At 45.7% G+C, this 25,620-nt stretch overlaps 1 protein-coding gene across 2 annotated transcripts in view; it reads right to left on the minus strand.

Moving 5' to 3' along the window:
- The window catches only part of LOC311041289 (ras-related protein Rab-35-like), a 105,135-nt gene that overhangs the window by 72,453 nt on the left and 7,062 nt on the right, over window positions 1-25,620 (minus strand). The window lies entirely within an intron of this gene.

Consider the following 25,620-nt stretch of genomic DNA (forward strand, 5'->3'; position numbering starts at 1 on the left):
GCAACTTTGTAGATGGTGAGGGCCACAAAATCCCCCCCCCCCCCCCCCCCCCCGTTGACAAAACGGACCCATTGGCAAAACGGTCCGGGGGCGGTGGGCCGGTTCGGACCAAAATGCCAGGGCTGAATTTTGGTCCCAGCCCGCCCCTGTTTATCGGCACTCTCGCCAGTAGTACCCCATTACTCATAATGCTCATAATAGTCACATATGTGATAAATAAGGGATATTAACTATTATTATTTGTTGTAACTTTGTTTTTATTTAGCATTTAGTAGTGCTTCTATCAACTTACTACAGCTGTACTGCTAAGCAAAACTTTACATTCCTGAGTATGCCTTTCAGAGTATTGCTGTAACCTTGGCATAAAAAATATACAAAAAATGAACACTAGAATTATAGTTAATAAGGCTTCTATTAAAATAAACGAGAGCGCGCTCTACTAGTTGCATGTTTGGAACAGCTGAAGACCATTTCGGATATGTTTTTTTAATTTTATTTTGGCCTGGGGCCGCATTGAGTGACGGTGCGGGCCGCATAATCCCTACAACAAGCATCTCCGCTTCATATTTTAACATGTTGACTTGTCAAGTATATAGCCTACTGTTTGTTTTGATTTGATTTCAAACAGTGTATTCAAAGTACACTGTATTGACAGGGATACACGAAGAGTGGGCACCTCGATAGGCTATTTGTCCCCCAAAAAAATATATTAGGAAAATGATCTAAAGTAATGTAAAGTAGGCCTTTACATGATTTGGACATACATGGTACATGTAGCTGCCATACTAGGTGGTAATTTGTTTATTTTTCATTTCTCTATTGTAATATAATTATTTGCCCTGAACCTGGGTTTACCATGTATATGTTGTACCGGAAGAGCCACAAGCGTGTTACACTATACACTTCCGCTCACTAAGGGGCGTATTGTTTGAGCGTGTGCAGGACAGAATAAGGTACTTGTGTTTGCTTTCTAAATGTGAACATTTATGTTACAATCATGTGTCTTCTTTATGTTGATTTTATGTATTTTGTTCCAGTTGTGCGTTGCTGTTGTCGACCATGGATTCCCACTCATTCTCTTTGGTTTATGTGCAGTCAGCGAGGTGTGTTTGTGTTTCAGTTATGCTTTCATTACATTCATGTTGTTTATGCTTTAATGTTCCATTATTTGTGTGTGTGTATTGTTTATGCTTTGTTTTGTACAGTTTTACCTTGTTGGATTGTTTGCAAGTAAGAGTGCAATAAATCTACCAGTATGCAGAACAACCTGAGTCATCTTTGGGACCAAAGGTAGTGATAGTACATTATTATTAGACCTACAATTATTTATCCCTCAATATATTGTTTATGCCCAAAAAGATGATTGGATATAGAGGTTGGAGCAATTTGTGGAAATTGTAGAAATATTACACCTTAATTAAATAATGTTGTAGTCATATAATATTGTGAAGTCAACTTGGAAAATCCTCACTGGATATCAAAGGGTTAAAAAGTCGGGCTGATTGACAGAGTGGCAGCTGTCTGAAATCATTCCCCAACCAATAATCAGCATCGCTACATTATAAACCTGAAAGAAACCTGTAAGTCAAACTACAGAGGGAGAAAAGGGAGAAGGAGGAGAATCCTCCACAGCAGCAACGTCGCGCAGAACATCAAAGCAGCACTGGTGCAGCCATAAAAAGCTGGAGAGGCTGCCGGTGAGAGACGAACTGTTTGTTAAGTCATAAACCGTTTGTGGCGCACGTTAGAACGTGTGTTGTAATTCAATGTCAATTGTTTGTTTGATGTCCTCAAGTTAAAGCAACATGATTGTTGATTTAAAAACAAATGTGATTTGTTTATTGAGATATATAGATTGATTGGAATGCTGCTAAAATTCAGTCTATTATATTTGCATTTCATATTTATTAAAAATATTTGTTAAAAAATGTTTATTCATAAAAAGACACTAAGAAAGTAAACACAATATCCACAAGTGTTGAAAAATATATGTAAAGCATTGTATTTGCATTTATTATTTCATGTGCATTATATTTAAAGTAATTATGTTTTATTTTTCATTTAAGGGTTTTCACCTATACCTTACAACTATACACTACCTGCACAAGCTGTACTGCAACAACAAAAACTAAAGTAAAGAAGAACTAAAAGGAAAACCAAAGTTGTGGTCATTGAATGAGTGAAACCCAGTTAAAAACACCTTTGAAGCGGGGAAACTGCAAATATACTACATAGCTTGACAGTGAAAAACCGGAGCTGTAAGCTGGAACAGTGAAAAAAATATTAAATACCACCCTGCAAACAGCCAGGGGCAGTGGCGCCGGAGCCTGTTTAATTAAAGGACACTGTGTCCCCCCACTATTCAGTCCATTTATTTTAATAAATAATAAAATCAGTCCAGTCCCCCGCACCTTGCGACCACCGCGAGCGCGAGGCGAACCGAATTAACCGCATTATCCCCCCCAAAAATGAACAAACCCACCCGAAATAACCGCAAAATTTTCGCGCGTGCATGTGTCCCTGACGGATCCCCCCACGTCATATTCCGTTCCGGCGCCCCTGGCCAGGGGACCCAAATCCAACATGGCTGACCCCACAGTCAGGAAAAAAGTTGAGCAGCTCAAAAGTGAGCGGACTGCAGCAAAACGATCCTTCACACAACTAGCTAACAGTATCATCACAACTCACGACGGCATGTCAGAAGACCAGCTCCAAGATAGCTTCAATAAACTTTAGTCTCCATGTGAGCCGAAAAAGTCATGGAAACCAATGAGGAAGTCATGGCGGAGGTCATTGCAGCAAAGGAGGCGGAGCTGAAAGACGAGGAGTCAGTCGAGCTGACCGAACAGCAAAAAGCCGCCATAGCAAAGACCACAAATGAATGTGACTTAAAGCTGAAGTAAGTTGGAGAGCTACTTGGAGACATGCTTTGGCAAAAGTTTGGAGATGAACTGTGCACAGTTGTGGAACTAGCAGAAGCTGAGTGTGAGCGTGTCGCTCGTGTACATCCTGATGGCAACCATGAGGCCTATGAATTCAAGCTCAGCCATCTGAAGTCACTGGTGGAGACCGCAAAGCAAGCTCATTGCAAGTGGCAGCAGTGGGTTCCGGTGGAAGACCAGAGGGAGTTCCGCAGTCGGCTGAGAGGGATCGAACGCCAAGCAACCAGTCTGATTTCCAGAAAGGCTGAGTTCATCATGGCGAGACGACATGAAGACACAAGGTCAGGAGCAACGAACGCTGCCAGTCATCCCACCTTTACCCCAACCATTAAGCTGAAGCCCACAGCTCTCCCCAGATTCTCTGGCTACAAGCGTTTCACAGGTGGAGAAGAGACTGGGAGTCGCTTCAAAAACAGGGAGAACCAACTGGCTCCAAAGAAGTGAAAAAGATACAGTTGCTAGATAGTCTCGATGACAAAATCCCGAAAGACTTTCGCCTCACTACTTATAACACTGCAGATGACATTCTTCGAGAACCGCTATGGAAATCGGACGGCTATTGCCATCGAAATAGTGGAAGACCTGCAGAAGATGCCATCTGTCAGAAGTAGCCAACCAAGAAAAATTGTCGAGTCGATTCAAGCCGTGGAGAAAGCACTTGGAGACCTGAGTGACCTCGGAGACACAGGCGCCATAAAGAATCCTCTCATAACAAAATCAATAGAGAGTAAACTCCCTGAATCCCTCAAGGAAGAGTGGCTTGTCTATGTAGCTGATCCAAAAAATGGTGAGATACCAGATAGAAGGTTTGATTATCTCTTGGCATTTCTAAAGGAGCAAGAGACTATCTACGAGGAGCTTGAGCAGCTACGAGATGAGGAGCCAAGTAAACCAAGTAAGCCAAGTTGGAAAGACACCAGAATTGAGCAGAAAAGTGCCAGAACCAAGTCTACAAAGTCAGCTGATGACCAAGGCTGTGTAGTCTGTGGCGATGCCAAATACAAGAAAAATCTCTATTTCTGCAAGCAGTTCAGGGCTCTGAATGCAGCAGAAAAGAAGGCTTCGGTAAGAAAGCTGGGTGCCTGTACAAGATGCCTTGAGGTTCACGACAACCAGTCATCCTGCAAGCCCAGCTTTCTATGCAAAAACCAAGACTGCAAAGATGAAGAGGCTCCTGAGCATCACTTCTACCTCTGTCCCAAATCTGTGGCAAAGAGGTCGGACAGATCTGAAAAGGATGAAGGCAAAAAGAAGCTTCACAGAGGGCCAAGAAGAGTTCATCAAAAATCTCCCACCAGACCTAGCAAAGCAGTTTAGGGAGGCTTTCTCAAATGTTGCCTCCAGAGTTTTCAAAACCTCAAATGACCAACAAAGCCTACTTGAAAAGAGTGGAATGCAAGAGCTTCCAGTGATCATGATGCTACTCGTCGCCACAGCTAACGCCGGACAGAAAATCGGAACACTCCTCGACTTAGCATCTGACAGCATCTGACACAAATTACATCACTCACAGAGCGGCGAGCCGCCTGGATCTCAAGAGTGAAGATATCATGCTTGTTGTACACGGAGTTGGCGGAATGAAGGTCCAAGTAAATACAAAGCGCTATCTCCTCAAAATCTGTGTATCCACCCCAAAGGAGGCGGAGCTGAAAGACGAGGAGTCAGTCGAGCTGACCGAACAGCAAAAAGCCGCCATAGCAAAGACCACAAATGAATGTGACTTAAAGCTGAAGTAAGTTGGAGAGCTACTTGGAGACATGCTTTGGCAAAAGTTTGGAGATGAACTGTGCACAGTTGTGGAACTAGCAGAAGCTGAGTGTGAGCGTGTCGCTCGTGTACATCCTGATGGCAACCATGAGGCCTATGAATTCAAGCTCAGCCATCTGAAGTCACTGGTGGAGACCGCAAAGCAAGCTCATTGCAAGTGGCAGCAGTGGGTTCCGGTGGAAGACCAGAGGGAGTTCCGCAGTCGGCTGAGAGGGATCGAACGCCAAGCAACCAGTCTGATTTCCAGAAAGGCTGAGTTCATCATGGCGAGACGACATGAAGACACAAGGTCAGGAGCAACGAACGCTGCCAGTCATCCCACCTTTACCCCAACCATTAAGCTGAAGCCCACAGCTCTCCCCAGATTCTCTGGCTACAAGCGTTTCACAGGTGGAGAAGAGACTGGGAGTCGCTTCAAAAACAGGGAGAACCAACTGGCTCCAAAGAAGTGAAAAAGATACAGTTGCTAGATAGTCTCGATGACAAAATCACGAAAGACTTTCGCCTCACTACTTATAACACTGCAGATGACATTCTTCGAGAACCGCTATGGAAATCGGACGGCTATTGCCATCGAAATAGTGGAAGACCTGCAGAAGATGCCATCTGTCAGAAGTAGCCAACCAAGAAAAATTGTCGAGTCGATTCAAGCCGTGGAGAAAGCACTTGGAGACCTGAGTGACCTCGGAGACACAGGCGCCATAAAGAATCCTCTCATAACAAAATCAATAGAGAGTAAACTCCCTGAATCCCTCAAGGAAGAGTGGCTTGTCTATGTAGCTGATCCAAAAAATGGTGAGATACCAGATAGAAGGTTTGATTATCTCTTGGCATTTCTAAAGGAGCAAGAGACTATCTACGAGGAGCTTGAGCAGCTACGAGATGAGGAGCCAAGTAAACCAAGTAAGCCAAGTTGGAAAGACACCAGAATTGAGCAGAAAAGTGCCAGAACCAAGTCTACAAAGTCAGCTGATGACCAAGGCTGTGTAGTCTGTGGCGATGCCAAATACAAGAAAAATCTCTATTTCTGCAAGCAGTTCAGGGCTCTGAATGCAGCAGAAAAGAAGGCTTCGGTAAGAAAGCTGGGTGCCTGTACAAGATGCCTTGAGGTTCACGACAACCAGTCATCCTGCAAGCCCAGCTTTCTATGCAAAAACCAAGACTGCAAAGATGAAGAGGCTCCTGAGCATCACTTCTACCTCTGTCCCAAATCTGTGGCAAAGAGGTCGGACAGATCTGAAAAGGATGAAGGCAAAAAGAAGCTTCACAGAGGGCCAAGAAGAGTTCATCAAAAATCTCCCACCAGACCTAGCAAAGCAGTTTAGGGAGGCTTTCTCAAATGTTGCCTCCAGAGTTTTCAAAACCTCAAATGACCAACAAAGCCTACTTGAAAAGAGTGGAATGCAAGAGCTTCCAGTGATCATGATGCTACTCGTCGCCACAGCTAACGCCGGACAGAAAATCGGAACACTCCTCGACTTAGCATCTGACAGCATCTGACACAAATTACATCACTCACAGAGCGGCGAGCCGCCTGGATCTCAAGAGTGAAGATGTCATGCTTGTTGTACACGGAGTTGGCGGAATGAAGGTCCAAGTAAATACAAAGCGCTATCTCCTCAAAATCTGTGTATCCACCCCAAAGGAGGCGGAGCTGAAAGACGAGGAGTCAGTCGAGCTGACCGAACAGCAAAAAGCCGCCATAGCAAAGACCACAAATGAATGTGACTTAAAGCTGAAGTAAGTTGGAGAGCTACTTGGAGACATGCTTTGGCAAAAGTTTGGAGATGAGCTGTGCACAGTTGTGGAACTAGCAGAAGCTGAGTGTGAGCGTGTCGCTCGTGTACATCCTGATGGCAACCATGAGGCCTATGAATTCAAGCTCAGCCATCTGAAGTCACTGGTGGAGACCGCAAAGCAAGCTCATTGCAAGTGGCAGCAGTGGGTTCCGGTGGAAGACCAGAGGGAGTTCCGCAGTCGGCTGAGAGGGATCGAACGCCAAGCAACCAGTCTGATTTCCAGAAAGGCTGAGTTCATCATGGCGAGACGACATGAAGACACAAGGTCAGGAGCAACGAACGCTGCCAGTCATCCCACCTTTACCCCAACCATTAAGCTGAAGCCCACAGCTCTCCCCAGATTCTCTGGCTACAAGCGTTTCACAGGTGGAGAAGAGACTGGGAGTCGCTTCAAAAACAGGGAGAACCAACTGGCTCCAAAGAAGTGAAAAAGATACAGTTGCTAGATAGTCTCGATGACAAAATCACGAAAGACTTTCGCCTCACTACTTATAACACTGCAGATGACATTCTTCGAGAACAGCTATGGAAATCGGACGGCTATTGCCATCGAAATAGTGGAAGACCTGCAGAAGATGCCATCTGTCAGAAGTAGCCAACCAAGAAAAATTGTCGAGTCGATTCAAGCCGTGGAGAAAGCACTTGGAGACCTGAGTGACCTCGGAGACACAGGCGCCATAAAGAATCCTCTCATAACAAAATCAATAGAGAGTAAACTCCCTGAATCCCTCAAGGAAGAGTGGCTTGTCTATGTAGCTGATCCAAAAAATGGTGAGATACCAGATAGAAGGTTTGATTATCTCTTGGCATTTCTAAAGGAGCAAGAGACTATCTACGAGGAGCTTGAGCAGCTACGAGATGAGGAGCCAAGTAAACCAAGTAAGCCAAGTTGGAAAGACACCAGAATTGAGCAGAAAAGTGCCAGAACCAAGTCTACAAAGTCAGCTGATGACCAAGGCTGTGTAGTCTGTGGCGATGCCAAATACAAGAAAAATCTCTATTTCTGCAAGCAGTTCAGGGCTCTGAATGCAGCAGAAAAGAAGGCTTCGGTAAGAAAGCTGGGTGCCTGTACAAGATGCCTTGAGGTTCACGACAACCAGTCATCCTGCAAGCCCAGCTTTCTATGCAAAAACCAAGACTGCAAAGATGAAGAGGCTCCTGAGCATCACTTCTACCTCTGTCCCAAATCTGTGGCAAAGAGGTCGGACAGATCTGAAAAGGATGAAGGCAAAAAGAAGCTTCACAGAGGGCCAAGAAGAGTTCATCAAAAATCTCCCACCAGACCTAGCAAAGCAGTTTAGGGAGGCTTTCTCAAATGTTGCCTCCAGAGTTTTCAAAACCTCAAATGACCAACAAAGCCTACTTGAAAAGAGTGGAATGCAAGAGCTTCCAGTGATCATGATGCTACTCGTCGCCACAGCTAACGCCGGACAGAAAATCGGAACACTCCTCGACTTAGCATCTGACAGCATCTGACACAAATTACATCACTCACAGAGCGGCGAGCCGCCTGGATCTCAAGAGTGAAGATGTCATGCTTGTTGTACACGGAGTTGGCGGAATGAAGGTCCAAGTAAATACAAAGCGCTATCTCCTCAAAATCTGTGTATCCACCCCAAAGGAGGCGGAGCTGAAAGACGAGGAGTCAGTCGAGCTGACCGAACAGCAAAAAGCCGCCATAGCAAAGACCACAAATGAATGTGACTTAAAGCTGAAATAAGTTGGAGAGCTACTTAGAGACATGCTTTGGCAAAAGTTTGGAGATGAACTGTGCACAGTTGTGGAACTAGCAGAAGCTGAGTGTGAGCGTGTCGCTCGTGTACATCCTGATGGCAACCATGAGGCCTATGAATTCAAGCTCAGCCATCTGAAGTCACTGGTGGAGACCGCAAAGCAAGCTCATTGCAAGTGGCAGCAGTGGGTTCCGGTGGAAGACCAGAGGGAGTTCCGCAGTCGGCTGAGAGGGATCGAACGCCAAGCAACCAGTCTGATTTCCAGAAAGGCTGAGTTCATCATGGCGAGACGACATGAAGACACAAGGTCAGGAGCAACGAACGCTGCCAGTCATCCCACCTTTACCCCAACCATTAAGCTGAAGCCCACAGCTCTCCCCAGATTCTCTGGCTACAAGCGTTTCACAGGTGGAGAAGAGACTGGGAGTCGCTTCAAAAACAGGGAGAACCAACTGGCTCCAAAGAAGTGAAAAAGATACAGTTGCTAGATAGTCTCGATGACAAAATCCCGAAAGACTTTCGCCTCACTACTTATAACACTGCAGATGACATTCTTCGAGAACCGCTATGGAAATCGGACGGCTATTGCCATCGAAATAGTGGAAGACCTGCAGAAGATGCCATCTGTCAGAAGTAGCCAACCAAGAAAAATTGTCGAGTCGATTCAAGCCGTGGAGAAAGCACTTGGAGACCTGAGTGACCTCGGAGACACAGGCGCCATAAAGAATCCTCTCATAACAAAATCAATAGAGAGTAAACTCCCTGAATCCCTCAAGGAAGAGTGGCTTGTCTATGTAGCTGATCCAAAAAATGGTGAGATACCAGATAGAAGGTTTGATTATCTCTTGGCATTTCTAAAGGAGCAAGAGACTATCTACGAGGAGCTTGAGCAGCTACGAGATGAGGAGCCAAGTAAACCAAGTAAGCCAAGTTGGAAAGACACCAGAATTGAGCAGAAAAGTGCCAGAACCAAGTCTACAAAGTCAGCTGATGACCAAGGCTGTGTAGTCTGTGGCGATGCCAAATACAAGAAAAATCTCTATTTCTGCAAGCAGTTCAGGGCTCTGAATGCAGCAGAAAAGAAGGCTTCGGTAAGAAAGCTGGGTGCCTGTACAAGATGCCTTGAGGTTCACGACAACCAGTCATCCTGCAAGCCCAGCTTTCTATGCAAAAACCAAGACTGCAAAGATGAAGAGGCTCCTGAGCATCACTTCTACCTCTGTCCCAAATCTGTGGCAAAGAGGTCGGACAGATCTGAAAAGGATGAAGGCAAAAAGAAGCTTCACAGAGGGCCAAGAAGAGTTCATCAAAAATCTCCCACCAGACCTAGCAAAGCAGTTTAGGGAGGCTTTCTCAAATGTTGCCTCCAGAGTTTTCAAAACCTCAAATGACCAACAAAGCCTACTTGAAAAGAGTGGAATGCAAGAGCTTCCAGTGATCATGATGCTACTCGTCGCCACAGCTAACGCCGGACAGAAAATCGGAACACTCCTCGACTTAGCATCTGACAGCATCTGACACAAATTACATCACTCACAGAGCGGCGAGCCGCCTGGATCTCAAGAGTGAAGATGTCATGCTTGTTGTACACGGAGTTGGCGGAATGAAGGTCCAAGTAAATACAAAGCGCTATCTCCTCAAAATCTGTGTATCCACCCCAAAGGAGGCGGAGCTGAAAGACGAGGAGTCAGTCGAGCTGACCGAACAGCAAAAAGCCGCCATAGCAAAGACCACAAATGAATGTGACTTAAAGCTGAAGTAAGTTGGAGAGCTACTTGGAGACATGCTTTGGCAAAAGTTTGGAGATGAACTGTGCACAGTTGTGGAACTAGCAGAAGCTGAGTGTGAGCGTGTCGCTCGTGTACATCCTGATGGCAACCATGAGGCCTATGAATTCAAGCTCAGCCATCTGAAGTCACTGGTGGAGACCGCAAAGCAAGCTCATTGCAAGTGGCAGCAGTGGGTTCCGGTGGAAGACCAGAGGGAGTTCCGCAGTCGGCTGAGAGGGATCGAACGCCAAGCAACCAGTCTGATTTCCAGAAAGGCTGAGTTCATCATGGCGAGACGACATGAAGACACAAGGTCAGGAGCAACGAACGCTGCCAGTCATCCCACCTTTACCCCAACCATTAAGCTGAAGCCCACAGCTCTCCCCAGATTCTCTGGCTACAAGCGTTTCACAGGTGGAGAAGAGACTGGGAGTCGCTTCAAAAACAGGGAGAACCAACTGGCTCCAAAGAAGTGAAAAAGATACAGTTGCTAGATAGTCTCGATGACAAAATCACGAAAGACTTTCGCCTCACTACTTATAACACTGCAGATGACATTCTTCGAGAACCGCTATGGAAATCGGACGGCTATTGCCATCGAAATAGTGGAAGACCTGCAGAAGATGCCATCTGTCAGAAGTAGCCAACCAAGAAAAATTGTCGAGTCGATTCAAGCCGTGGAGAAAGCACTTGGAGACCTGAGTGACCTCGGAGACACAGGCGCCATAAAGAATCCTCTCATAACAAAATCAATAGAGAGTAAACTCCCTGAATCCCTCAAGGAAGAGTGGCTTGTCTATGTAGCTGATCCAAAAAATGGTGAGATACCAGATAGAAGGTTTGATTATCTCTTGGCATTTCTAAAGGAGCAAGAGACTATCTACGAGGAGCTTGAGCAGCTACGAGATGAGGAGCCAAGTAAACCAAGTAAGCCAAGTTGGAAAGACACCAGAATTGAGCAGAAAAGTGCCAGAACCAAGTCTACAAAGTCAGCTGATGACCAAGGCTGTGTAGTCTGTGGCGATGCCAAATACAAGAAAAATCTCTATTTCTGCAAGCAGTTCAGGGCTCTGAATGCAGCAGAAAAGAAGGCTTCGGTAAGAAAGCTGGGTGCCTGTACAAGATGCCTTGAGGTTCACGACAACCAGTCATCCTGCAAGCCCAGCTTTCTATGCAAAAACCAAGACTGCAAAGATGAAGAGGCTCCTGAGCATCACTTCTACCTCTGTCCCAAATCTGTGGCAAAGAGGTCGGACAGATCTGAAAAGGATGAAGGCAAAAAGAAGCTTCACAGAGGGCCAAGAAGAGTTCATCAAAAATCTCCCACCAGACCTAGCAAAGCAGTTTAGGGAGGCTTTCTCAAATGTTGCCTCCAGAGTTTTCAAAACCTCAAATGACCAACAAAGCCTACTTGAAAAGAGTGGAATGCAAGAGCTTCCAGTGATCATGATGCTACTCGTCGCCACAGCTAACGCCGGACAGAAAATCGGAACACTCCTCGACTTAGCATCTGACAGCATCTGACACAAATTACATCACTCACAGAGCGGCGAGCCGCCTGGATCTCAAGAGTGAAGATGTCATGCTTGTTGTACACGGAGTTGGCGGAATGAAGGTCCAAGTAAATACAAAGCGCTATCTCCTCAAAATCTGTGTATCCACCCCAAAGGAGGCGGAGCTGAAAGACGAGGAGTCAGTCGAGCTGACCGAACAGCAAAAAGCCGCCATAGCAAAGACCACAAATGAATGTGACTTAAAGCTGAAGTAAGTTGGAGAGCTACTTAGAGACATGCTTTGGCAAAAGTTTGGAGATGAACTGTGCACAGTTGTGGAACTAGCAGAAGCTGAGTGTGAGCGTGTCGCTCGTGTACATCCTGATGGCAACCATGAGGCCTATGAATTCAAGCTCAGCCATCTGAAGTCACTGGTGGAGACCGCAAAGCAAGCTCATTGCAAGTGGCAGCAGTGGGTTTTGGTGGAAGACCAGAGGGAGTTCCGCAGTCGGCTGAGAGGGATCGAACGCCAAGCAACCAGTCTGATTTCCAGAAAGGCTGAGTTCATCATGGCGAGACGACATGAAGACACAAGGTCAGGAGCAACGAACGCTGCCAGTCATCCCACCTTTACCCCAACCATTAAGCTGAAGCCCACAGCTCTCCCCAGATTCTCTGGCTACAAGCGTTTCACAGGTGGAGAAGAAATGACCAACAAAGCCTACTTGAAAAGAGTGGAATGCAAGAGCTTCCAGTGATCATGATGCTACTCGTCGCCACAGCTAACGCCGGACAGAAAATCGGAACACTCCTCGACTTAGCATCTGACAGCATCTGACACAAATTACATCACTCACAGAGCGGCGAGCCGCCTGGATCTCAAGAGTGAAGATATCATGCTTGTTGTACACGGAGTTGGCGGAATGAAGGTCCAAGTAAATACAAAGCGCTATCTCCTCAAAATCTGTGTATCCACCCCCAAGTGCACACTGAGAGCACATCAATTGGTTTGCTATGGGCTTGACAACATTGCAGACGTCCACAAAAGTGTGACACCTGAGCAACTGCAGCCATTCTTTCCAGACGTACCTATAGATGAGCTTGTGAGGCCCAAAGAAGTCGAGCTTTTCATAAGCCACAGAGAAGGCCAGCTAGCTCCTCAGAGGATCAGAGTTGTGGGAAACCTCGTACTATGGGTCGGACCACTCGGGAAAACAGCTGGAGGAACCCACACCAAACTGTTTGAGGAGATTGAAGTGTCAGCCCACATGTCAAAGACACGCTTAGCAAGATCAATGAGAGCAGCAGCTGTGAAATATGAAGAGCTCACTAACCACATTCCAGAACAAAACCCCTCAAGCAAAGAAGTAGCTGAAATACTGGGATCAACTGCTTCGACCAGCAAAGAGAGTTTCCTGAAATGGTGGAAATGGGACAGCATTGGCGCAGCATGCGAGCCCAGATGTGGAGGCTGCCGATGCGGAAACTGCCAGCCCGGTTGGTAAAGAAATGACCCTTGCCGAGGAAAGGAAGCTTGAGGTGGTAAAGGATGGACTTACCTATGTCATGAGTGATGATCACAGCAGAGAACCACATTGGCATGCGAAGTATCCCTGGCTAGAGGATCCAGCCTCACTGCCGAACAACAGAGGTGCAGTTGAAGCAACATTCCGGAGGACGGAGAAGCAGCTAGCCAAAGAACCAGAATGGAAGTCTGCATACAAAGCTCAAGTGCATGACATGCTCGACAGAGGAGCTGCAATCAAGCTGACTAAAGAACAGATCATCGCCTGGAAAGGACCAGTATGGTTTGTGAGTCACCTTATTGCACCAAACCCACACTCTACAACAACCCCAGTAAGACTCGTCTGGAACAGCAGTCAAAAGTTCAGAGGCACCAGCATGAACGACCTGCTGATGAAAGGTCCAGAGAGGGAACCAATGCTGCATTAGGGGACATAAGGAAAATGTACAACTCTGTGTGGTTGGAAGTCCGTGAGATCTCCACAGGTTCCTCTGGTGTGATTCTGAGGACAAAGAGTTGGAGGAGTACGCAATCACCAGAGTCAACATTGGTGACAAGCCTGCAGGATGCATCGCGCAGCTCGCAATGCGAGAAACAGCCAACCTACCTCCTTTCGCCCACCTTCAAGAGGAGCGAGAGGTACTACAAAAGGACAGTTGACGACATCCTCACGTCTCACAACGACCTTGGAAAGCTGAAAACCATCACAGCAAACGTGGAGCAAATCCTAAAAGCTTGAGGTTTCCTGTTGAAGCCCTGGGTCTTCTCAAGCCAAAGTGAGAGGAAGGGGAACGACAATGAACCAAGCAAGACCAAAGTTAACAACATGGTCCTCCCGAATCAAATGAGGGATGAAGATAACAAAGCACTTGGTCTAGGCTACCTTGTGGAAGAAGACAAACTCCATGTCATGTCATCCATTAACTTCTCAAAGAGAAAGATGAAAATGCGACTTGGCCAAGACCTTCTACTAGACCAAGTAAGAGCGCTAACCCCAAACCCTTTGACAAGAAGGAACCTCCTGAATCAAGTCTCAGGCTTATATGATCCAGTTGGCCTGGTAACTCCTGCCAAGCAGAAGGGTGCCATCCTGGTGCGGAGAGCATTCCAGGAGGCAAAGAGCGACAGCTGCCCTGTCAAAGACACCTGGGATACAGCATTGTCAGACAGCCTCAGGGTAGATGCAATCCGACTCTTCGAAGAGTATGTGCAACTCGGGCAGGTTACATTCACCAGGGCCATAACGCCTCCAAGCTTCATTGGAGAACCTTGGGCAATAACTTTCTCGGATGGAAGCCAGCATGCCTACGGCGGATTGATATACCTCCGGTGGAACACCGACCAGGGCCCATTCGTCGCTCTGGTGGAGTCCAAGGCAAAACTAACTCCTTTAGACCACAAAGGTGATGCTGTCAAGGCAGAGATGTGCGGAGTCGTGTTTTCCTCACGTCTCAAAAAGTACTTCCAGCAACACAGCAAGATCCAAGTTGAGAGGTGGTTCCATATCATCGATAGCCAAACAGTCCTCGGTGCAATCCATAGAGAGAGCTATGGTTACCAGACTTTCTTCGCAAACAGAATCGGAGAGATCCAGAACACAACAGCCATCCAAGACTGGTGGTGGATTCCTGGTCCTCTTAATATTGCTGACATCATAACCAGAGGGGCCAGTCCTCAATACCTGGATGAAAGTTCAGAATGGCAGAACGGACCAACATTCTTGAAGTTGATGAATGGCCAATTAAATCTGCCAAAGAGTGGGTGACATCTGCCAGAGACAGTGTCAACAGATTTCAAAAGAAAGCGTTTGTTGCTGCACTAACCAGAGCAAAGGCCAAGGCACAAGTGCCATCAGATCCAAAGTATGCCAACACACAAAAGCCGTCAGAACTAAAGCAGGAGCAGGAACCAACTCAAACACAACCAAAAAGGCCACCAGCAGGATCAGCCGTCCTAAACCTTGTGAACGTCAAGCGGTTCAGCAACCTAAGCCGACTCGTCAAGACAGTTGCTTGGATTTGGAGAGCAGCAAAGAAGTTCATTAGAGGGAAACGACAAACTGCAAACAGTCCAAAGTGGGAGGCAGTGTCGTCTTCACAAGTCATCTCAGTGAAAAAGCGAGAAGACGCCCTAAGAGACATCTTTCTTGCAGAACAGCAAGAACTTCCCAAGCACAACCACAGACAGGCTGGCAGTCTACAGGGACCAAGAAACTGGCTTGTTGGTCTGTGGGGGTCGCATGCAGATCTTCAATGAAGATAAAGTTGCTGTCCCTATCTTGTCTTATAAAGCCTGGGTGTCAACACTGTTAGCACGAGAAGCCCACGAGGAGAACCACGATGGAGTGGCTGGAACCTTGCTCAAGATGAGAAGAAAAGCATGGGTCGTGAAGGGTCGGAGAATTGCTCAGAAAGTGGTCGAAGACCGCATACTCTGCAGAAAAACAAAAGCAAAAATATGCCAGCAAATAATGGGTGATCTACCTCCAGAGAGGACAGAACCAGCTGCCCCCTTCAAATACACAACAGTAGACTCCTCTTCGGACCTTACCAAGTCAAGGATGATGTCAAGAAAAGAGTGTCACTGAAGGTTTGGGGAGTTGTATTTTGTTGCATGGCTTCCAGAGCTATTCATACAGAGCTGGTGAACTCTCAATCCACTGAAAGTTTCCTGTTCGCCTACCAGAGGTTCACAGCACTACGAGGTCATCCAAAGAAGATCTGGTCAGATCCAGGTACCAACTTCGTAGGGGCTAAGCCAGTCTTAGAAGATCAGTACCAATTCCTAGCCAATCTTGACAAAGCTACCCTAGAAGAGAGAGCTGCCAAGAATGGCACAGAATGGACATGGAAAATTCATCCAGCTGATTCTCCAGAAGCTGCTGTGCGAATCATCAAGAGAGCACTGGAGAGTCTGGGAGGAGAGTCAGGGCTAAGTTGGAGTGAATTCCAAACAACTTTCTACATGGCAGCTAATCTTGCGAATGAAAGACCAATTGACGCCAGGACACAGAGCCGAGAAGACAGCGTTCAGTTCATCACTCCTAACTGTCCACTGCTCGTACGAGCATCGCAGAGTGGAGATGTCAGAACTTTCGACTTCAGTGACTATCCCTACAAAAGGCTTAAATAAATGCAAAAGCAAGTTAACTGGAGTCAACTTGCTGGTCCTAACCTATTCGTAAGGAACAAGTGGCATACAGCCAAGAGAAATGTCTCAGTCAGAGACATCGTCTGGGTTGCTGACCAAAACGCCCTTAGGGGTCAGTTCAGGATTGCAAGAGTGGTCAGTGTCAACTCAGATAGCAAAGGAATTGTGAGGGATGTCAACGTCAGAACCTTCCCAAGCTACCCTATTCCTGTCATAAGGCCTACCAAAGCAAAAGTAAAAGCAAATCACCAAACATCTAAAAACTCGAAGAAGAGATCCCAGCGACAGTTCTTCACAGAGACTTCAGGCGACTGGTCGTCTTGCTTCCCGCTGAAGAGCAGAGCGAACCGTCGGACCCAAGTTTACCTTTGTAACGTGCAACCTCCCAGGTGTCTCCACTGAAAGGTCGAGTGGGAGTGGCAGCTGTCTGAAGTCATTCCCCAATCACTAATCAGCATCACTACACTATAAAGCCCCGCACCTGAAAGAAGCCTGTAAATCAAACTACAGAGGGAGAGAAGGGAGAAGGAGGAGAATCCTCCACAATCCTCATAAACCATTTGTGGCACAAATTAGAACGTGTGTTGTAATTCAATGTCAATTGTTTGTTTGATGTCCTCAAGTTAAAGCAACATGATTGTTGATTTAAAAACAAATGTGATTTGTTTATTGAGATATATAGATTGATTGGAATGCTGCTAAAATTCAGTCTATTATATTTGCGCGCCCCTTCCCCCTATCCGCTGCGCGGTGCTTTGTGTTTGTTGGTCTCTATAATATATATATATATATATATATATATATATATATATATATATATATATATATATATATATATATATATATATATATAATATATATAAATATCCATATAATATCCATATTCATATGTATATTATTTATATAGATCCACCGTATCTCTCCCTCTCTCTTTTGTTTTTTCATGTATCTGGTTGCTGGTTTTCTCGCGCACGATCTGGCAACACTGTTCCTGGTGTGGAAGACCGCGCAGACAAACCGTGGAAGTACAAAGGCACAGTAACAAACACACATGCACACACAGAGGACGTGAACACAGGCAGGCGCGCAATGTTGGAAGAAGGGAGAAGCAGCGAAAACGAAAGCGAAAGCAACAGCGGGGTTGAAGGGCTCGCGTCTGTTTTTGTTTTGGAGATGGACAGATTTCAATGCCTGCCGCTTCGTTTTTGCTCGGCTGTGCTCACGCCGAGTGTTCACACCCTTCCGGTGTGGTCGCTAATGTGGTGAGTTTGTGTTGGACGAAATGAATTATGCTCTGAGGAGGCAAATGTTTAGTGAACAATGAAAAGTAGACTACGCAATGCGTAAATGCTTTACATTGCCTTACTGATTAGTAGTAGTAGCTTTATTGTCATTGTCACAGAGTACAACGAAAAAATGAATCCTTGTGGCTAGTGTTGTAGTGACATGTGATATGTTGTTGTTGTGTTGATACCGAAACAATGAAATGGCTTCAGTGACACCAGTGGCTCTGGAAGGGCTGACTTTTCTCTAATGTATATGTAACCAAATGGACTTTTTGAGGTTACTAAAAACAAACTACTACTGACTACGCCAGCTGGAATTTCACCAACAACCAATTAAGGCTTTAACTTAAGAAAAGGAGGTTCGTAACAGAGCTTTAAAGAACTGGGTAGGGAGGCTCAGGGAAGACACCAGGTTAAAGTTGACATTTTATTCATATCAAGTTAAAACAGTGCATTAGGCCACATTAATAAATTAGTCATGGTCTTCCTCAATGAGTTACCATTTTCATTCCATTGTTGACTCAATAAACACAAATGAATACACAGCAAACAAAGCACACAACACCTAAATTGTTAGAAGCCGTTTTTAATTTAATGTGAATAAAATGATATATTTTCTAACTTGGTGTCTTTCCTGAGCCTCCCTACCCAGTTCTTTAAGCTCTGTTACGAACCTCCTTTTCTAAAGTTAAAGCCTTAATTGGTTGTTGGTGAAATTCCAACTGGCGTAGTCAGTAGTTTATGTTTTTAGTAACCTCAAAAATCCATATGGTTACATATAGATAGATAGATATATGACTACGACCCTTTCATTGATTGCATTCATTAATTACACCATAGAATCTCCAGTCCAGTGCACTACTGCGCTCTCAGCGCGCCGCACAGCCCATGCAAAATGAACATGGCATTCACATTATTAAAGGTAGGGTAAGTGATATTTTTTGGTTAAAAAAAAAAGTATTTTGTTAAAAGGTTAAAGGACTATATTCTGATAGTAATCATTGCTATAGAGTGTTTGTTCAGTAACAGGAGTCTCCCCGTCTCTCCAGCTCTTTCATAAACAGAAAATACATTTTCCGGTAGGTGTCAAAATCTCAGCCAATCAGGAGAAAGTACCCATTTTTAAGCTTAATTTTTATAGTGTTCCAGTTCCAATTTTGTCTGCTCACATCTTAGTGTCATCACTTCCAATTTCACTTGTTTAATCTGTATCCTGACTGAGTTCTCTATCCTGATTGGATAAAATTGGAAATGAAACTGCAACTAAAACTAAATGCATTTTCTGTTTTATAAAGAGCTGGAGAGACATGGAGACTCCTTTTACTGAACAAACACTCTATAGCAATGAGTAACGAAATGCATTTTCTGTTTTATAAAAAGCTGGAGAGACATGGAGACTCCTTTTACTGAACAAACACTCTATAGCAATGAGTACTATCAGAATACAGAGCTATTTAACACTTATTTTAACCAAAGAAAATCACTCACCCTACCTTTAACTTTGTAACCTACCAAAGCATTATGGTTTAAAGTAATTAGTTTATAATGCTGCATGCTTTATGTGTAAGTGGTGTGCGAGTCAACTCAGTAAACATTAGCAAGAGAAGCCCACAGTGCTGATTACATTTGAAATATAAGGATACACATATATACTGTATAAACCACTCACAAAATGTAAGGAAACTTGAATTTGGGCCATTATATCTCCCCTTTACTAATACCAATCAGTAAAGTGTTATATATCATTTTTATCGGTGATTAGTCACCTTTACAACGAGGTACAGCTTGTATCGGGCATTCATGGAATGAGCAACACAGGCAAACGTGTGGGTAGCGCCGAGCAAAAATGGCCTGTTACACTTTTCTGCAGACATTCAATGTCGTGACATTCATGACAGTCAATGGGCTTCAGGTGTGTGCCAGTCACAGGTATGTGACTGCCTCAGAGGTGAGTGACTGGCACCTGAACATGGGTTCTGCAACTTTGTTGAGTTTGTGTATGCTCCAAGCAGCAACACTGCCCCCATGGAAAGATGCCACTTTTGTCAGGATAAGGCCCGTGCAACAGGGCAAGTGAAGCTGGTGTTCCGTTATGCAGAGTGACAGCATTATTTGGTGTTAGCCCTGGTACCATTTCCAAACTTAAGACTAAGTTCTGTGAGACTGGTGAAGTCAACAAGGAAGACAACAACCCAGACCCCTTGCTTCACCGAGGAACCATAGATTTACAGGCAAGATATGCACAACGGTACCAAAGACAGATGTCAAAGTTGCAGGGCCCATGCTCAGGTGCCAGTCACACACCTTTGACTGGCACACACCTGCCAATGGTACCAGGGCTAAGACCAAATAATGCGTAATCTGCGTAACGGATGTCGTATCTGGTCATCTAACTATATAAATGGTGACCGACTTCCGCACCCTCGGTGTCCACACCCCACAGCTCTGTTATCGAATAAACAACGCACCGCCAGACCACATGTCGCCAACTGACTCGCCACGGCGGCCGCGCTGAATTTACGCCTCGCGTAGGGGACATCTCACTGTTCACTACACCTTTTCCACCGCGCAACATAATTAATTCTACTCACCAAATGTCGGACAAAACGGAAGGGGAGGCAGCTTCGTACCGTTTACCGTGCGCACGACCTCATCACCACAACAGCAGGCAGCCGCTGCGGGGGTTTTTTCCTTTTTTTCCAAACTTTTTTTTTGGTCACCATTTTCTCCAGGCACCATTTCTGGTGTAACGTCGGGTGTTTCTTTTCACCAGCCAATCACCTTTCACGTTGCCACGTCCGCTGCCACGTCGCGCTGACGTACGCTAAACAAGCGCTGCCGTGCGCACAATGCAAACGAGCCCAAAGGCGCGCAAAAATAAGCCGACCATTGCTTAGACACAAAGTCAGACCTGGCAACGCAGCCTACGCCAATCATGTGTGAGAGATGTACAAGCTATGGGGCAGAGACGCCACCGTATCTTAGCAACAACTACAGCGCTCACTCTCATTGGTCGTGTCACGCTAAGAGCAGTCTCCAGACAATGGCATCGCAGACAGCTTGCTGTTACTGCTGTAGCCATCACAGGCAGTTGCAGCACGACGGACAGGGCGCTGTGATAGCTGCCATGTCGCTAACGCTAACCTGGTTGTCATGCCTGCAGCGGCTGTGCAATCACTTTGTCAACAATGCACGTTCGTGTGGTGAATGTCTATATTGCTGCTCAGTTCGTCCATTGTACATGGTGTATGTTTGTGTGTGTCTTCTGGAGAACTATGTAGCTCCACAGCAACTACAGTAACTAACGTAATGGCAGGACCGCCCCGTGCAACGCATGTTAGGCTGCATTATGGTCATGTAGTAATTTCAGATAATTTCGCTCTGATTAGAGCAGTGTTTATCAACCCTTTCACCCCCCCCCCCCCCCCCCCCCCCCCCCAAATACACGTACTTGATCTGGGACCCCCCCATTCTGTTTGACTCCGTTCCACAAGTAAATATTGTCAAAATAGCCGATCTACAAGCTCGAAACGCCTCACGTTGACAGGCTTTGTAAGCTTGGAGATCGGCTATTTTCTACATGATTGCCTCTTTCTTACATTCTTTGCCAATGTGGCCCATGTTTTCATAGCATAGTTTATTGACTACTTCTGTTGCAGAAATGGCCATTTCCTTTACTTTCGCTTTTTTATTGTCTCCGCCAGGCCGAAAGGCATGGCGCAAGACTATGTTTCACCCCCTGTCCGTCCGTCTGTGATAGCTAATCTCTCACATCGTTGACTTGATCGCAGCAAAATAACAGCCCGATGTGGAGAGTCAGTGAGAGCTGGATAAACGACGTAAAATGTGTCAAAAGGAGTCTGTACGGCTGTCGATAAATGAACACATGACGTCGGTGGGAGAGGAGATATTGTGTCTTTTGGACAAACAGCAGCGTGGTGCTGATGTTTGTTGTGTGAAGCAGCTTAATGTCAGAGTGTTTGTGTTGGAGCGCCTCAGTGCGGCTGCAGAGTTCATGTGCAACCTCTTCCAGAGAGACACAGAGACACTAGAAACTCTGCTGGGGAAAAAAAACACTGCTGGGCATTGACTTTCCTATGGACATTGATCTACACACTGCAGGTATATCTGCTACACACACAACATCAAACTACACACTGCAGGTATGATGCAGCGTTTGCATTACAGCCAGCATGCCAGCGTAGTTCCCATATGGTTTCAAGGTGGCCTAAACCATATGGACCCCATGTCAGCAATGTCAGCGGCATCCACTTCAGTCCCAACTGCGATGCCCATGCAGGCTATAAGTAGCTTCTACCTGGCCCTTAGGTGGGCCCCAACTAGCCATGTTTATGTGGGACCAAGGCGGGTCCTAACTGGGTTTGCCCATGCAGGCTTTAACTGGGTTCTACCTGGGCCCTAGGTGTACCCTAACCAACCACAGTGCAGTGCCCATCGCTCCAATTGTTGTGACGTCAGGGCTCTCAATACTGCACATTGGTAGAGGAGGAGGGGCCGCAGGGCGACCGCACACATCGCTGAACCAATGGTAGCCCACGGATGTTTCCTCTGTGGATTTACAATCTGCCCCTCTATGCCACATATCATCCGCACTACAGGGTCTTCACTGACCGAGCCACGGCCCCACTGACCCTCATGACGCTACGCCACTTAAACGTGCGGCAGCATGCGCTGGGTTGCCAGGTTTGCACAGCCTGCGCCAGAAACAAGCAACCACCTTCATGAAAAAAAAAAAAACACCGAAATGGTCCGCAATGTTCCAGGGGTGTCCCCGCGCGTCCCAACACTCCACAGGGGGTCAGTGGATCATCAGGGGGTCCGCGGACCCCCTGTGGACCCCCTGAAACATAACAAATATTATTTCTTCACATTTTTTCCTTTTTCAAAAAAACTTTTCCACAGTTTCACTCCGGCGATTTGGGTCCCCCAATATACACACGGCCACGCTGGGCCCCGTGCGCGGCTGGGGTTGAGGGGGGCGTAGCCCCCCGAAACTCTAGTATTTAATATACCAGTATGCAAGTAAAAACACATAGAATGATACTAAAGAAATATATACTACAGCTAAAGTCAGAATAATCATGTGTTAACTCAGAGCCAGACACACTGGCAGCGGCTACTCAAGGACTCTGTATAGCTGTGAAGTACAGTCATTTAAATGTATTTGTCTTATCATCCTGATCACACCTTGAGCAGGATATAGGAAGCAGATAGAGAGACAGTAGGCTACCATTTGTGAAGGATCAAAGAACTCCTTGAACAGGTGGGGGATCATTGACCCCCACCCACATGAACCATCTGCATTCAAATGTGAACTTACTGTATAAAGGTGACTGATATGTGACTGTGAAGTTAGTACAGTACTGGTAGGGCGTTAGGCTGTGCTGCAGGCCAGGGCTTCTGCCCTGGCTCTCTGCTATGATGCTGCTATGTTGCTCTGAGTCTGAATAAATGGTGAATATGGAAACTCTGGGTCCGCGATGTCTCTCTTCTCCTTCACTACTTTTGTAACATCTACCAGCCGGGTAACCCGCATTTTGGGCCTCTTCTGACACGTCATTTGGCGAGCCAGCTCCATTGTTGTGCATGCTTTTCTGCGTGTGCATCGATTAAAGAACCTGTGTGTTTTGAGGTCGCCGCGGGTGCGGGCCTGGCTGTGTGTGGAGGACGTTTGGTTGGATCCACGGGAGTCTTCCTACGGCGTGGAGGACCTCCGCGATGCAAGCCGTGGAGACGTCAGCGCGACCTGGGTTTCTACGGTGCCTATGATGTAGGACCTCGCAGCGGCGACGCTGTGATGGCTGCGACGGCCTCGGGACCTCATCTTAGATGGCTACACTTCTCTACTCTTTCCATGGTGGCTGTCGGCGCGTGGCGGACGGCGTTGCGGAGGACTTGCTGGTCGCTGTCCTCCGTGGGGGGAGGAGAGGTGAGAATGGAGAGGCTATTTTTTGGCTGGAAGACAAATACCACCTGGGAACGGCGCTCAGCTTTTTTGCTGAGGTGCGTGGACATTCAGAAAGAGACTACGAAAGCAGCATTTTCGGATGGGAACACTGACAATACAGGACGAGAGGTTATATTTGAAAGTGGTAAAGTGAATTAAACCGCGGAGCGTCTATTTTTTGTTGCCGTGAGAGACAGTGTAAAGAGGATTTTGTTGTGACACTTTCTGGTCACTGGTTTTTAATGTGAGCTTACTTTGTGAGTTATTATTTCATTAAAGGTACACTCCTTCTAGGTATCGTATGTGGGCATCTCCGTTGAAGTGAATCATGTGGAATTAATTGGTACAATGTTAGCTTAGTGCTGAGAAGACCGGGCGATTCCCGTGACGAGGTACATGCGTAATGTTGTCTTTTGGTTACTAACTGGTGCTTGGCGCGAGGGGACATCGGTCGGAAGAGAAGTTTTATCGTTTGGTGAAATGTATGATTCAACTGTAGACTGTCAGCATCCAAGTTTGTTTGCTGTGTAATATTTTATTCCAGAGTTTAAGGTTAACAGGGAGGACCTACACACTGATTGGGAAGGGGAAATATAGGTTGATGCGAAAGAGAGCATCCTATGTATTTTCTCTGAATAAGATTTTCTGAGTGTTTTATATTTTAAGCTTGTTATATTTTTAAATAGGTTCAGTATTTTGCCTTCTGAAATCAGTCCAGCGTCATGTGACCCATGACATAGGCAACAGATGTAAGCCGATATTGTTTCTAGATACTGATATTCTTGCTTGATTTTGTGAAACAGTTTGTCTATTTTTATTTTGAAATTGAATGTAAATCACTGTATGATTTTATTGTGTAACTTTGATGCCTGTATCTAAGTTGTTTTGTCTGAATGTGTTGTTTGTGTTGAATCTTACTGAATGTCTTTTGTTCTGTTTGGAGTCGAGCCGTGGTCTTGGGGGGTCGTATAAGTGTGAGTTGTGAATGTTATCGTTTGATGTTTTTTCTTTCATACTGTTCTATTTAATATACTTGTTGCGAAAGACGTTAGAGTCTTTCGTGGGGGGAATGTCGTATCTGGTCATATTTAATATACCAGTATGCAAGTAAAAACACATAGAATGATACTAAAGAAATATATACTACAGCTAAAGTCAGAATAATCATGTGTTAACTCAGAGCCAGACACACTGGCAGCGGCTACTCAAGGACTCTGCATAGCTGTGAAGTACAGTCATTTAAATGTATTTGTCTTATCATCCTGATCACACCTTGAGCAGGATATAGGAAGCAGATAGAGAGACAGTAGGCTACCATTTGTGAAGGATCAAAGAACTCCTTGAACAGGTGGGGGATCATTGACCCCCACCCACATGAACCATCTGCATTCAAATGTGAACTTACTGTATAAAGGTGACTGATATGTGACTGTGAAGTTAGTACAGTACTGGTAGGGCGTTAGGCTGTGCTGCAGGCCAGGGCTTCTGCCCTGGCTCTCTGCTATGATGCTGCTATGTTGCTCTGAGTCTGAATAAATGGTGAATATGGAAACTCTGGGTCCGCGATGTCTCTCTTCTCCTCCACTACTTTTGTAACATCTACCAGCCGGGTAACCCGCATTTTGGGCCTCTTCTGACACGTCACGGAACACCAGCTTCACTTGCCCTGTTGCACAGGCCTTATCCTGAAGGGACAAACGTGGCATCTTTCTATGGGGGCAGTGTTGCTGCTTGGAGCATACACAAACTCAACAAAGTTGCAGAACCCATGTTGCAGAACGCAAAGTTGCAGAACCCACCTCTCAGCAGGTGTGCGCTGGCAGGTCGCTCAAAACAAGAGCGATTACCAGCAAAAGCATATTGGGTGATTTTGGCACATTTTTGCTCGGCGCTACCCACACGTTTGCCTGTGTTGCTCATTCCATGAATGCCCGATGCTTACAAGCTGTACCTCGTTGTAAAGGTGACTAATCACCGATGAAAATTATATATAACACTTTACTGATTGGTATTAGTAAAGGGGAGATATAATGGCCCAAATTCAAGTTTCCTTACATTTTGTGAGCGGTTTATATATATATATATATATATATATATATATATATATATATATATATATATATATATATATATATATATATATATATATATTGGAATATATTATATTCCATTAATGCTGCGCGCAGTT

Source organism: Gymnoscopelus microlampas (genome assembly GCF_963454915.1).
Source record: "Gymnoscopelus microlampas genome assembly, contig: SCAFFOLD_52, whole genome shotgun sequence".
NCBI lineage: Eukaryota > Metazoa > Chordata > Actinopteri > Myctophiformes > Myctophidae > Gymnoscopelus > Gymnoscopelus microlampas.